Raw genomic sequence first — 14423 nt, 5'->3', positions numbered from 1 at the left:
GTTATCTATAAAATAATCCAGAGCTTATTGATACAGTTTTAGTTGAGTTATTGGAATTGCATACATTTGGCTATTACACAGATTTACGTAATTCTAACAACGATATCAATAATAGTTTACCCAATAATAGTTTACCCAATAATAGTTTACCCAATAATAGTTTACCCAATGATAGTTTACCAGCACCAGATACGCATTCAGGCAATATATATTTTATCCGAGATGTATATGATGCTAAAATGCTTGACAATCAAATTTTAATAGGTTGCAGATTTAGATCCAATGTTTGCCGTAATATCTATAAGATAATCCGGTCCCTATTTTTATTGTATTTGTAAATAAAATTATCTTACCTCCTATACATTTTTTAGGAATATGATTGGTTAAAAGCGTCCGCGTGAAGACAGTGTATATTTCATATAAGGTTAGTAGGGAAGCGGGGCTTATCTCATACACGGTCAGTAGTGGAGTTACGTCCCTTTATATTCCATATTAGGTAAGAAGGGAGACGGGGCTTATTTCATACACGGCTAGTTATGGTGTTACGTCCCTTTATAAAAACAAAACGGTACTGAGAAAAATTCTTAAAGATTTCAATAGACGGTAAGTTGATGATTAAGATTGAAATAAATTCATAAAACACATTTAAACCTAACAAATTGTTTTTGTTGGCATCTGTTTTTATAGGATTATTGGTAGTAGTTTCTTAATCCTTAATGCTAACAAAACTTGCTCATTTTGATAGGTCACTAGTCTAAATTTCACACGTTAAGATAGTAGGTAAAGTAAATTCGTTACATAGTGTGCTAGTGACCTAATACGGTATATATGGGGTCAGTAGATTCCATATGGGGATTCGCTCTCACCCCATATTGAATTTACTGACGCCATATATACCGTATTAGGTCACTAGCACACTATGTAACTAATAATATTTAACAAACCAAAATACAAAACGTGATATCAATGAAACTAATTTTTCCAACGATAATATTGCGCCCAATTTTCTGTTTATAACTCAAGTACAATATTACCAACACTAGAATCTGATAAAAATTGTTAATTAGAGGACTTAACTTTTAGTGAAAAAGATGTCAAAATATAGAATTCAATAATTGAACCTCATTTGAATCTGTGCTATTGCAACCCTTAACTCTTAATCCAAGGCGGCTGCGTTATGCATGTGTTGATCATATTGTTCATTCATTAAAGAGAAAAGAATGTCCACATGCAAAAGTGAAACAAGAGAGACACAAGAAATAACAATGTTATTTGAATTATTTTATGAACAAACCCAATGATGTGATAGCAATATAGAAAGGCACCTCTTTTTATAAAAAAAAGCAAAGAAAATCAATACATTAGTTATACCATGCCAGTAACGATACTGATTATACTTGATGTTTATTATTCATTATTTATCGAAATAATTGCATTAGAAACTTGTCAAACGAAAATTTCAAAAACGTTATTGTTTGCTACAAATTGAAAATACTAGCTTTCATGTACATGCGCATAAAAAAATTGAGAAGGTAATGGGAAATGTGTCAAGGCGACAACAGCCCGACCATAGAGTAGAGAACAAGTACATGTACATTTCTTTCAGATGTGTTCTAAATAGTCATTCGAATATTACAATTTCCCCATACAAAGTCATACATTTTTTACATCAAAGATTTCGAATACACCGGTCTGCTCTCGGCACGTGTAATCACATGAGTTTGTTGATTTTTAAGTTGTGTCAGTGCAAATTAAAAAAATAAAGGTAAACATTTCCTTTAAAAGAAAGGTAACATCTAAAAGACTTCTACATTTTTAACCACGTTACGGAGAGGTCTTCTCGATTTTTGCACATGTATGCTCTTTGTGTACGTAGAAACATAATTTAAAAAAAATCTTTGCGGTATGACAATTGAATATTTTTTAATATTTTCCCCGAACTTCTCTGATCCAGCTGCACATATATATATATGTAATATGTAGGACTCTAAAGTGCGATGATACTCTAAAGTGCGATGGTCACGATACAGTGCGATGGTCTACGCTTAAGTACGATGGTGTCTCACGCCAAAGTCCGATGGTTGTTTGTTCGCTAAAGTACAATGGTATATCACGCTTAAGTGTGATGCACTAAAAGGGTAAAATTCAAGGGATTAAAACAGTTTAAAAAGTAGTCTTTTTGAAGAAGCTAGTATGCTAAGGTATTACATATATGTGATAGGCTTTATAATTTACCGGTAGGTTTAAGTGATTATTTCTATTTAGGAGACCGACCACGTAATGATTGCTTAAAAGGTCATTGATGTGTCGCAAAATATTATATTTCATGCAAAATGAATTTTTAACAATTCGGAGCGTATTGCATATTTAGATAATTGGTGTAGATTGCCGTTCACACTAATGTTGTAACCTCACTTACAGTCGTCATTGAAAATAACAAATATAAACTTCGTTCATTGTCAGAATATGCATCATTTATTTGTATAAGATGTACAATGTACAGAACAAACTAATGTTCTAGCAGACAATTTATAATTCACGCATGAAAACATGTATGCGTAAACTATTTTGTATTTATATTGTAAAATGTTCGACTGTAGGATACATGTCCTTCTTCCAGCACTGGATAAAAATAAACATTGTGCTTCAGCCTAAGTTTAAATCAATAACTAGTAAGTCATGGACATTTGGTGCAAAAGTTGTTAATCAAATTTTATTATTCTATCTTCTAGGTATGTTCATTTTTGGTTTGTATAAATAAACTCATCATAGATACCTGGATTAAATTAAGTACAATTTTTGTATATACGCCAGACGCGCGTTTCCAAAAAAATTAAAAAGGCCAAATAAAGTTCGAAGTTGAAGAGTATTGAGGACCAAAATTCCTAAAAATTCAGTATAGGTATGAAACAAATAGAAAATACACATTGAAGTAGTTACTCCAGGACGTTTTTTGTATAGCAACATTGGTTTATTCACAGTTTCCTTTATAATACCGGAAATGATTATATCACATTAAAATATATAGGGCATTTTATTTGTATGGTTGAGGATGCGCTTCACCCAGTTTTTGCTTCTATCTATGTTTGTTTTCTTAATCACTGATGAAATTTAAACATCGGTAAACTACTGTTGTCTTTAAAAGTAAAATAATGAAATTACCAAAACTCCAAGAAAATTTAAAACTGAAAGTCCATTATCAAATGGGGAAATCAAACCCTCAAACACATCAAACAAATATATAACAACTGTCATATTCCAGACCTAGTATACAGTTATCAAAAGTACCAGGATTATAATTTAGTACCTAGGACGCGCGTTTTGTCTACGTAAGACTCATCACTGACGCTCATACCAAAATATTTATAAAGCCAAACAAGTACAAAATTGAAGAGCATTGAGGATCCAAAATTCCGAAACGTTGTGCCAAAAACGGCTATGGTATTCTATACCTGGAAAGGAAAATCCTTAGTTTTTCGGGAAATTCAAAGATGTAAACAGAAAATTTATAACAATGACCACATAATTGATATTCATGTCAATATCGAAATGTTGACTACTGGGCTGGTGAAACCCTCAGGGACGAAACGTCTTCCAGCAGTGTCATCGACCCAGTGTTGTAAATAGTTATAAAAGGTACCAAGATTATAAGATAGTACACCAGACGCGCGTTTCGTGTCCATAAGACTCATCAGTGACGCTCATATTTATAAAGCCAAACAAGTACAAAGTTGAAGAGCATTGAGGATCCAAAATTCCAAAACTTTGTGCCAAATACGGCTACGGTAATCTATGCCTGGAAAGGAAAATCCTTTGTTTTTCGGTAAATTCAAAGTTTTGTAAACAGGACATTTATAACAATGACCTAATTATTGATATTCATATCAATGCCGAAGTGTTGACTACTGAGCTGGTGATACCCTCGGGGACGAAACATCCTCCAACAGGGTCATCGACCCAGTGGTGTAAATAGTTATCAAAGGTACCAGTATTATAATATAGTACGCCAAAAGCGCGTTTCGTCTACATAATACTCATCAGTGACGCTCATATTAATAAAGCCAAACAAGTACGAAGTTGAAGAGCATTAAGGTTCCAAAAAGTTGTGCCAAATACGGCTACGGTAATCTATGCCTGGGATAAGAAAACAATATTCATGTCAACACCGAAGTGTTGACTACTGGGATGATGATGCCCTCGGGGACGACACGTCCACCAGCAGTGGCATATTCTTGTGTAGGAAATGGTGGATTCATCCTAGATTAACAGCAAGCTAAACCTCTTACTTATATGACAGTCACATACAATTCAATAATATTGACTACGACGTGTGAAAAAAATCAAACACATATAGGGTAAACATTAAGAAAGTGGTGCAGCAGTCAATATTGTGTTATAATCTTAATCACAGAACAACAAATTCATATGTTAACAAAGAAACACAAAAAGGAATATATACAAAGCACATTAGCACAAATGAAAGAATACAAATATTTACCATAGTACGATAACACAATGACGGTATGTATACACCTTATATTTTTTTTGTACACGCAAAGTTTGTGTACAATGTACATGGAAAAGTTATATGCATATTGTCGTTTTCATAACAATGAAATTAAACAAAAAAACACCTGTCGTGTGTGGTTGATACTGGCAACTCTGTCTAAATCATTTTTTTTCTAATGCTATGGTGTTCCTGTATTTTGCACAAAAAGCAACACAAAACATTTTTTACCATAGTGTTATACCTACATAATTCTTCAAATGTATAATTGCATAAACTATCAAACTCATGAAGTGTTACTTTAGCAAGCGAAGAATTAAAACATGATTTAATATAAATGTTATTTGTATCAAACTTGTTTTATACTGACATTTATCAAACTTGACCAATGAATATTAAAAAGATATGTCTTAATTAAAAATAAGTGTGGATTTAATGAATTGAAAATATTTCAGTTGGGTTATCTGAGTCTTTCGTTATTCAGAATTCAACAATCAATCGATTAAATTCCAACTAGATGCTCGGACAAAACTTTTTAAATATCAATATTATAAAAACAGGATGTTCTTTTTAATGGGCTAAGGGAATTAAATCGAGCGTATATCATGTATACGACAAGCAACATCATAAGATATTGAATATCATAAATACAATTATTACAATTGTAATAATAATGTTAAAGGAGATGTGACATGATTTTTTTTTTTTGATTTTTTTTCGTAAATAAATATTTATTTATACATAATTACCCCCAAAAAACATTGATAACAATATAATTATCGTTTAAATGGATAAAAAATAAATTTAAATGTATCGATCTGTCGACATACTAATTATGCATATTTCAATCCCGGAAGTCACTCAGAACGAGGCTGTGACGTCAGTGGTTACATCAATCATATTTGACTGACGGGTGTAAAGGCATAATAAGCGCAATTTCATATTCGAATATCTTCCAACAAAACCCATCACTGATCAAAAATGGTTCTGTGTTCTGCCAGTAGATGCAACAATAGGCATAAGGACAATTTGATAAAAAAAAAATCCGTTTTCTGAGTAACCCGCAGACTAGTCCCAGGAAGAGATAGGACTTCCTACCAAGCACTAGTCATAGACTTTGTTCCGCCAACTTTACAAATGCATGTTACGATCGTGACCCAGAAGTTATGAAGAATCTCGAGGGATGTCCTACTATGAAGCCAAAACTTCGTCCAAATGCGGTACCTGACATTCCATTGACACAACCAACAACAGCTGAGCCACACCTAAGCGGGGAGCTTGTGAGAAGCGGAGAATGGCTGAGGGAAAAAAACATCTTTTTCTTCGCAAATATTTTTTGCGTCCCTTATTAATAATTTTTTTAATAGTTTAGTCATATTTGTGTATAATTTTATAGCCAAATATATCTCAATGTTTAAAATTTGGTATTGTGTATCTCCTGCGTGTACCTCACTACCTGTTCACGTGTGCAGGTGTGTACACTGAAATTGGAAATAATAAATTAAAAGTCATCAACATCGATCAGAAGTAACAGGTATGCGGCACACTTTCTCTGCAGTGCTGGGTTACCTTTGAAGTTGAAAGCTACAGGTGGCATGCCCCCGGGTGGTGATATATATGACATCGGCAATACGCACTATTGCGTAACATGCGTCGAATCTGTGTACATCCATGATCACCTGCTGGGTGCACAGGTGAGGTTGGAAATATACTAGAGCAATGGTTACAGATATAAGTTACGTAATGCATATCTGTTTAACCTGTTTGAATAAACAATAGTCAATACCTTACTGTCGGATATGGGGGTTTACAGAATAGAGAAAGAGGACTGACAGTGCAGCTTAAAAAAGGGGGCGGATACAAAATAATGTGTTTGTGAATTTACTTAGTAAAGAATGGAGTATAATAATATTAGATATTAAGCAAAATAAATAGAGAATTAAGAAGAAATGCTTCTAAAGTAAAAAATTAATAATAATAAAAAAAGCCTGTCAGTCCCCACAACTAATACATAACCTGTAGTGGGTACATAAATTTCCTTCTGAGTTTTCTAATAAAAATTAGGCAAGTATGAAAGGTGTATTGCAATAAGTTATTAGTACTTATACCTATTCTATTTATTTATTAAAAATCATTTTATTTCTTAATAAAAAATAAATTGTGAAGAGATATCAAGTGATGCTTTTAAAATGACAGACCATTGATGCAAGGTTATCGTGGTGAAAAATTATATGCAAAAGGTGACTTGAATGAGAAACAAATATTTTGGCTAGTGAATGTATGCAAGTCTTTATATTGCATAAGACATGGAGATGAATAACATAGTTTTAACACAAATAATGCAGATAAATCCAATTGATACAGACCTGGGAGTAGTAGATAATGTATAAGTATAGACTGAGTTAGTTAAAACATATTTTACTTGCTAAATTAAAGCAAAAAGGATTAGACACAAGTAAATCATACTTATGAAGTCTTCTCCATATTACAATATAAAATTACAATAAAAGTATGATATAATGGACATGCATATAAGGAAAACAGTTTATAGAATAATACTAGCTTTCATACGTAAAAAAGAGAAAAAGAAAGTTTGAAAAGTCATATGATTCTGTGACGGTGACGTGTGTACTGATGATGACAATGATGTTCCGTGCCAGTAACAATAACCTCTATCAAGGCACAAAAAATCTGTTTGACCATTTTATGAAATTTTGAACATGTTTGAAAATTTTAATATTTTGTTCATTCGAAAGTTCCATGTGTCCGCAAATTAATAGTTTTGTATTTAAAACAATGTTTTCGGATAGCCAGTTGAGATTATTGAATAAGATTTTTGTCGAGCCTTCGACTTTAGTCGAAAAAGCGAGACTAAGCGATCCTACATTCCGTCGTCGTCGGCGTCGTCGGCGGCGTCAACAAATATTCACTCTGTGGTTAAAGTTTTTGAAATTTTAATAACTTTCTTAAACTATACTGGATTTCTACCAAACTTTGACAGAAGCTTGTTTATGATCATAAGATAGTATCCAGAAGTAAATTTTGTAAAAATAAAATTCCATTTTTTCCGTATTTTACTATAAATGGACTTAGTTTTTTCTGCGGGGAAACAAAACATTCACTCTGTGGTTAAAGTTTTTAAAATTTTAATAACTTTCTCAAACTATCCTGGGTTTGTACCAAACTTGGACAGAAGCTTGTTTATGATCATAAGATAATATCCAGAAGTAAATTTTGTAAAAATAAAATTCCATTTTTTCCGTATTTTACTTATAAATGGACTTAGTTTTTTCTGCGGGGAAACATTACATTCACTCTGTGGTTAAATTTTTTAGAATTTTAATAACTTTCTTTAACTATCCTGGGTTTGTACCAAACTTGGACAGAAGCTTGTTTATGATCATAAGATAGTATCCAGAAGAAAATTTTGTAAAAATAAAATTCAATTTTTTCCGTATTTTACTTATAAATGGACTTAGTTTTTTCTGCAGGGAACCATTACATTCACTCTGTGGTTAAAGTTTTTAAAATTTAAATAACTTTCTTAAACTATCCTGGGTTTGTACCAAACTTGGAAATAACCTTATTTATGATCATAAGATTGTATCCAGAAGTAAAGTTTGTAAAAAGATTACTCTGTTTTTTTCTGTAATTTACTTTCAAATGGACTTAGATTTTCTTACAATCATAAAATAGTAACAAGAGGAATATTTTTATTGATTTTTTTCCTCATTGTTGTTGAGCCTGTGATTTACAGCAAAAATAGGCGAGACACTGGGTTCCGCGGAACCCTTACAAATTTTTCTACATAATGTGTATTTTGGACAAACAAAGAAGTAATGGTAGACATCATCAATATCTGACCCACAATGACAAGAAGGATCATTTATAAATTTATAATATTAGCTCTAAATAGATCATTGTTTAAGAATGAAGGGGAACATCTCAATTGCGTTAGATGATATTCAATTTCCTTGGGCCGTACAAATGAAACGTTTCAATTTTACACAATGGCCTATCGTTTTTTTAATTCTTTCTGTTATGCATTACTACTCTCTGTTTTCTGTCGTGTAGATAATCCTGAAACCAATTCAATAAGTTTCCGTCAATACCATAAGCTTTCCATATAAGGCCCCTATGCCAAACTTTGTCGAAGTTGAAGAGAAGTCACAAAATACAAAACAATTTATAGACTGAGGATATACCACACGGAAAAAATATCACAAAAAAATAAGCCAGTACTCATAGAACATTTTCAATGGGATTATTATGGAGGAGAAAAAGACATATGAATATATATTACTGTTTTAAAACTTCTTTAAATCTTACTTATAATACCCCCCCCCCCCCACCTGTTATGTCATTCTTATTACACATTTATTTGGGGCAGCTTTAGTAATTCAAATTTTACACCCAACACTCTTGGTAAGGTGATAGGTAATTTATGACGATTGTTGAGAATTGTTTTTAAATTATAAGAGAGTGATCTTGAAATATTTTATTTTTTATTTTATTACATTTATTCATTTTCGAGTTTAGGAAATTTTTCATGAAGCTTGATTAATGAAAAAATTTAAATCTAAATCATGCAAAGGATATAATTCATGCCACAATAAAGCCATTTATAGATACCAAGCCACTTTGACATGTTGTTTTTATAACAATTATTTGATCATTATTGATATCTATTTTGAATAAATTTTAGTAACAAAGTTACTTAATATATAATAGATCAAGAATTTTGTATTTTTTAAAATTATTTTTTCTTGTTATATGAAAAATAATTTCGAAAAAAATTGTGACTTTTTGTCCTGTGAATTTTTGTCCATGACTTTTTGGCTGTGACTTTTTGTCCTGTGACTTTCTGTCCTACATTATTTATGACCTGTCTTTTTGTATTATTAAATGTAATTCAATTACCTGTTAAACGTAAACATTTTTAAGAAATATCTCTTTATTTTTGGTGAAATTAATTATTGATATATTATATCGGCATTGCTTGAAAGATCGTCAATGTCGGATGACGAATTTATATCTTCTACTTGATTATTTTCAACAAGTAACGGCTCAAACTGATACGGTTGAATATCTTAAGTTTGAGAATTGCCTTGAAAACTGCTGTCAACGCCGTTCATTGTTTAATTTTACAGGAATATGATCGACTTCGTCCTTTTTGAGACATTTTTTCAGATTGTATCCACTGACGTCATCACGATCACGTGACCGGTATCTCATTAAAAATCAAAGATTACGACAAGCGCTGGATTCTTTGAGCATTAAAAGGCCGTTAAATGAGGTTTTGACAAGAAAAAATTATTACAATATGTTATTTGACCAATATTTATTAATAAATTAAAAAAAAAAAAAAAAAAAAATTGTGTCACGTCTCCTTTAAATTATAACATTTAAATACAAGATTTCACAAAGACATTAATAGTAGTTTTTAAACTGTTTTATCGGCAGACAAATATATCTGAACAATATCACTGCTCCTTAATAACAATACGTTCAAATAGAATCTAAATAGTTCCGGAAATCCTACGAATCGCACCAAAATACAAATTATGCATCAAACATGATATATATAACCTTGTCACAGATGCTTTTTAAACGTATAAAAATTATTTTCACACGCATTTACTTTATTTGCCTTTTTACTTTTTTTTGTTTAGAGCGTCACTGATGCGTCTTTTGTAAACGAAACGATTGTCTGGCGTTTATATAAAATTGTAGTCCTGGTATCTATGATGAGTTTATTAGTATGTACAGTTATGGTAATTTTTCTTTCACCAGTACTGTACCCCTTCCTTCCCCCGTATAATATAGTCAAAGGAGAAAAATAATGATACACAGAGGTAAATAAAAATTCCTCGATTACAGTACAAGCACCAAGCTTTCTGTCTACACTAAGATTACTAAATCACAAATATAGGTATAGGAGTCTCGAGTCTTTATACGACTTCTGAGTGGCACTCAGGCCGAATGAATTACGAATTCAAGGAAGATGAAAGAAGATTGAACCCCAAAGTATTCGTAATTATCGTGTTAAATTTGGCTGAGGTCATCTGTGTCTTTGGTAGAAAACCGCTAATGTTCTGAACCATTTTAATATTATATGAACTATCAGATACTAATTAAGCTCGTCAATGTTTCATGGCAACACGAATTCTTTTTACTGGTCTACTAATAACCTCCACAACGAAACGTCCTTCACCAATCGGTTCAACTCTATCTGTTTTCCATGAATACGGTTTTAGAAAACATGTCTTTTTTACATTGCATCGCCAAATGCCGATTATCTGATCATATCCAATATTACCCGTTGACAAATTTACTATCTTTTTTTATACACGAAAATTAAGGAAATTTGAATATATGTAGCTTGAACAGTGCTGTATCCGCCGACATAAAGTTGATACATATCTTTATGAAAAAAAAATATTTTGGATGAGAAAAGTAAGTGTTAAGATGAAATTAAAACATTTATAATTGATAAACTTTAAAATGAAAATACAGTTAAGATGAAAACTGTTTTGTCTGTCATTGAACCACAATAGATAATACAATGTATTTGATGCCTTTGTCGGTTTTTGTATTTCTATATGTATCATTTTGAAAAAAGACACATGGAATATCATTGATTAAATACATTAGTAACACTATGTATGCACTAACGTAAGATTTTTCTCTCTTGTTTTCAGGACAGCTAAATGGAATCAACAGACACAAATATTGTCGGCAACTATGTGGTTCAGTTGGAAGAAGCAACACATGACTGTGATGTTCCACCACTTCTAATACAATGTCAAAACGTTATTATATCTAATATCACCATATTTAAAGCAGTAGGTCTCATTTCATCATGTTCATTCCTAAAACATTTTTCTCTTGACAAACTTTCCGATGCAGTATTAGAGTGCATATCAGAGAACTTCCAGTTCGCAGTTGAAAATGGATTGTTTCATGAGTTATCACATAAAGACTTTAAATTTTTGTTGAATAATGAAAAATTAACTGTTTTTAAACATGGAATACCAATTGAAAATTATGAAGCATGTATATTTGCTTCATTAGGTAAATATTTATCTGCTAATAACGTGGAAAATGACGAATTAGTAGAGGACTTATTAAGCGTCATCCGTCTTTCTGACATACCTTCAGATATGTTAGAAAGTATAACAAATAAATATACAGTCTTTCATGCTTTTAAGGCACGCATATGCACAACACAACGAACGAATACACCACTTAGTAGAAAGTATTCCAAATCCGAAAGAACTATAGTTCCCTATCAAGAGTATGCTTCCATTCCAAAAATGTATTTGGAAAAATATGGATTTGGAATTGTCAATTGTTTTAATGATTCGGACTTGATTAAGATAGATGACCGACCTATTACAATTGGAGTATGGATCGTAAAATGGGATGGTATTGATCTTTTAGGTGGATTACATATTCATTACAAAAGTGGTATACGTCTAGTTCATGGCACAAAACCTGCGAGACATGATCTTGTAAACGAACACGAGTTCACTCTTTACGAGGAAGAAGTTGTGACGAAGATACTTACATGGCATGGTATGTTTATTGACAGTATAACTTTCTATACAAATATGCTCCGTAAATTTGGCCCGTATGGTGGACGTGGAGGGCACAGAAGCGATTGGGATAAACCACCTAGCAACCATGGCTATTTTCATTCGTTCAAGGGCAAGGTAGTTAAACATAGATATGCTAATTCTGTAGCATATTTACAGTTTAACTGGGTTTCTTATGGGAAAGATGGTTATAAGGAAATTTTGCCCACCGATGATATGTTTAGTTGTGAAAGAACACATGGGTTTAACGAAATTGATAGAATAAATGATATAGATTAAAAAAACAAACAATAATTATTTACTCCTTTATCTAGCGTGATAACCATTTTGATTACCTTACGTCGAAAATCATGGTTTTGTTTATAATTTCTTGCTTCCCTAGTTGTTAAATTCTTATACGTGTGTTAATATTCAACATAAAAGTAAGACACTGCACGAGACTTCCGAATTCGAAGCGCACTATAATCAAATGGGAGGAGCAAATACGTATGTTGTATAGTGATTAATGGGTGGATGGATGTTTTAAAGGTCCGATTTTAACTACAACTTGCATTTTAAGGAATTAAACATACAGTTGTCATGTGTATATAAATTCTGCTTTGCACTAGATCATTCCTTAATTGAACAACAAAAAGACCAGTCAGTCTATGCTCTAACTGTGAAAGGAAGGAAACAATAAATGTATGTCTCCGACCCGACCCCGAATACGAATAAGAATATGACTGGAAGAAATATATGTACGTGCTCGATCTCAAAATAAGAACATAACGACATATTTCATTTTGTTTGAAATTTGTTTTTTCCCGTTTGTTATTTGTATGACTTTTATATAAATAAGAACTAGTTCAACTAGTTTTGAACCAGTCCTTTGTATGATGCATATGCCACGAGAAACATTTTGGCGGTTTGAACAGATGCCGCGGGTAATAAAACTATATACAGTTTGGGATTTTAATGTATCAGTATTGACGGTGCTCGCAATTACGACGATTCGAAGTTTGTCTGATTTGTATACTTTTGCTGAAACGTTTATGGTGTCCAATACAGTCTCTGACCATGATGATTTGAGACAATTCAATAACACGGTAAAAAAAACCATTACTGAATTTATAACTCATGGTGCAGTGTCGTTGTATTATAACTGTTTTAACAAATACTCCAAAACAGCAAATAGTCAACTTGATCAACCTTTTCGAGGGCCGTTAGTGTTTAAAATAAAGGAAAATCGTATTATATGACTATTCAATACAGAAAGATCTGAGACAATGTTAGGAATAGCGAAGTACTTCTAACTCATACGTACATGCGATGGAGGTATTAGACATTAAGAAGGAAACGTTGCGGAAAAATACATAAATTCGCGTAATAAACATTAATGGAACAGTCAACGAATACCTTGATAGTCATTTGCCTGATGATAAAGAAGGAACAGCTAATTTGTGGTCTGCTGTTGCTAGTGGATCAAGAAAAGGAATATCCCAAAACAATATGGCCGTCTTAGCAAAAAAAAATTAAGAACGTGGTAATAAATGCAATACGAAGAATTTTTCCGTCGGATGGTCAAAACAGTGGATTTTTTGGCAATCACAAAACAGCTCCGGGAAATGCGTTTACTATTATCAACCAAGACATTTCGCCAATGGTTCTGTTCATTCAAGCAACAGTCAGCAATGCCCTTAAGGAACAGAAAAATGACAGTAAAGAACAGACTGTTCAATACAATACAACAAATGAGGTTAAGTATCACTTTGAGTTTATTAACAATTGTGAAATTAAGTCTGATGATCAACTTATTTAAGTTAAACGGAATTTGAAAAAAAAATGTTTTTACAGACAGATGGTTTCATCTTACATACTGTAAAATTTAATGTTTTTTTACAACTGACACGTGTTCTATACATTTATCAAAGAACAGTGTGATAGGTCAACTTTTACTCATGTATCTTCTGTTTAAAAATCAATAGACAAAGAGCTTTGAGTAATAAAGTTCTTGTTTAATTAAGTGACGGGTAGGGAGCTGTAGATAATTCTGATTTGTGATAATATGGCTTTACAAGTTAAAACTGATATAGAACAAAATCTGGATTTGTTGTAAATATATATGGACACTAGTTCAAAATATGGAACGGCTACATGTTAATACAAACTTAGAAGAATGTCATTTACAAATACATAATGCTTGTAGAAAAGTTATATCTGCATTAGGCCTCGTTTGTCAAATTATGACCAGGTATTTATACATGACTATCTCTTGAGGAGTTTATTGGGATTCGATCTATATTTAAGAGTTTAGATTTTTATTGTGACAAAATCGTGTG

The 14423-nt window shown here is 32.1% G+C and overlaps 1 long non-coding RNA gene across 2 annotated transcripts in view; it reads left to right on the top strand.

The window, feature by feature from the left end:
• The window catches only part of LOC143085310 (uncharacterized), a 57185-nt gene that overhangs the window by 41157 nt on the left and 1605 nt on the right, over window positions 1-14423 (top strand). The window contains exons 1-2 of one of the 2 annotated variants that reach the window (XR_012981298.1): window positions 370-424; window positions 11209-13840. This is a non-coding gene — a long non-coding RNA (uncharacterized LOC143085310). Of the gene's footprint in view, window positions 1-369; window positions 425-11208; window positions 13841-14423 lie in introns of those variants that run through there. The other variant, XR_012981297.1, reaches the window with a different exon arrangement.

This window comes from Mytilus galloprovincialis, chromosome 1 (genome assembly GCF_965363235.1).
Source record: "Mytilus galloprovincialis chromosome 1, xbMytGall1.hap1.1, whole genome shotgun sequence".
NCBI classification, from domain to species: domain Eukaryota; kingdom Metazoa; phylum Mollusca; class Bivalvia; order Mytilida; family Mytilidae; genus Mytilus; species Mytilus galloprovincialis.
The sequence above is the reverse complement of the archived record's forward strand: the minus strand, read 5'-3'. Positions and strand labels throughout refer to the sequence as shown.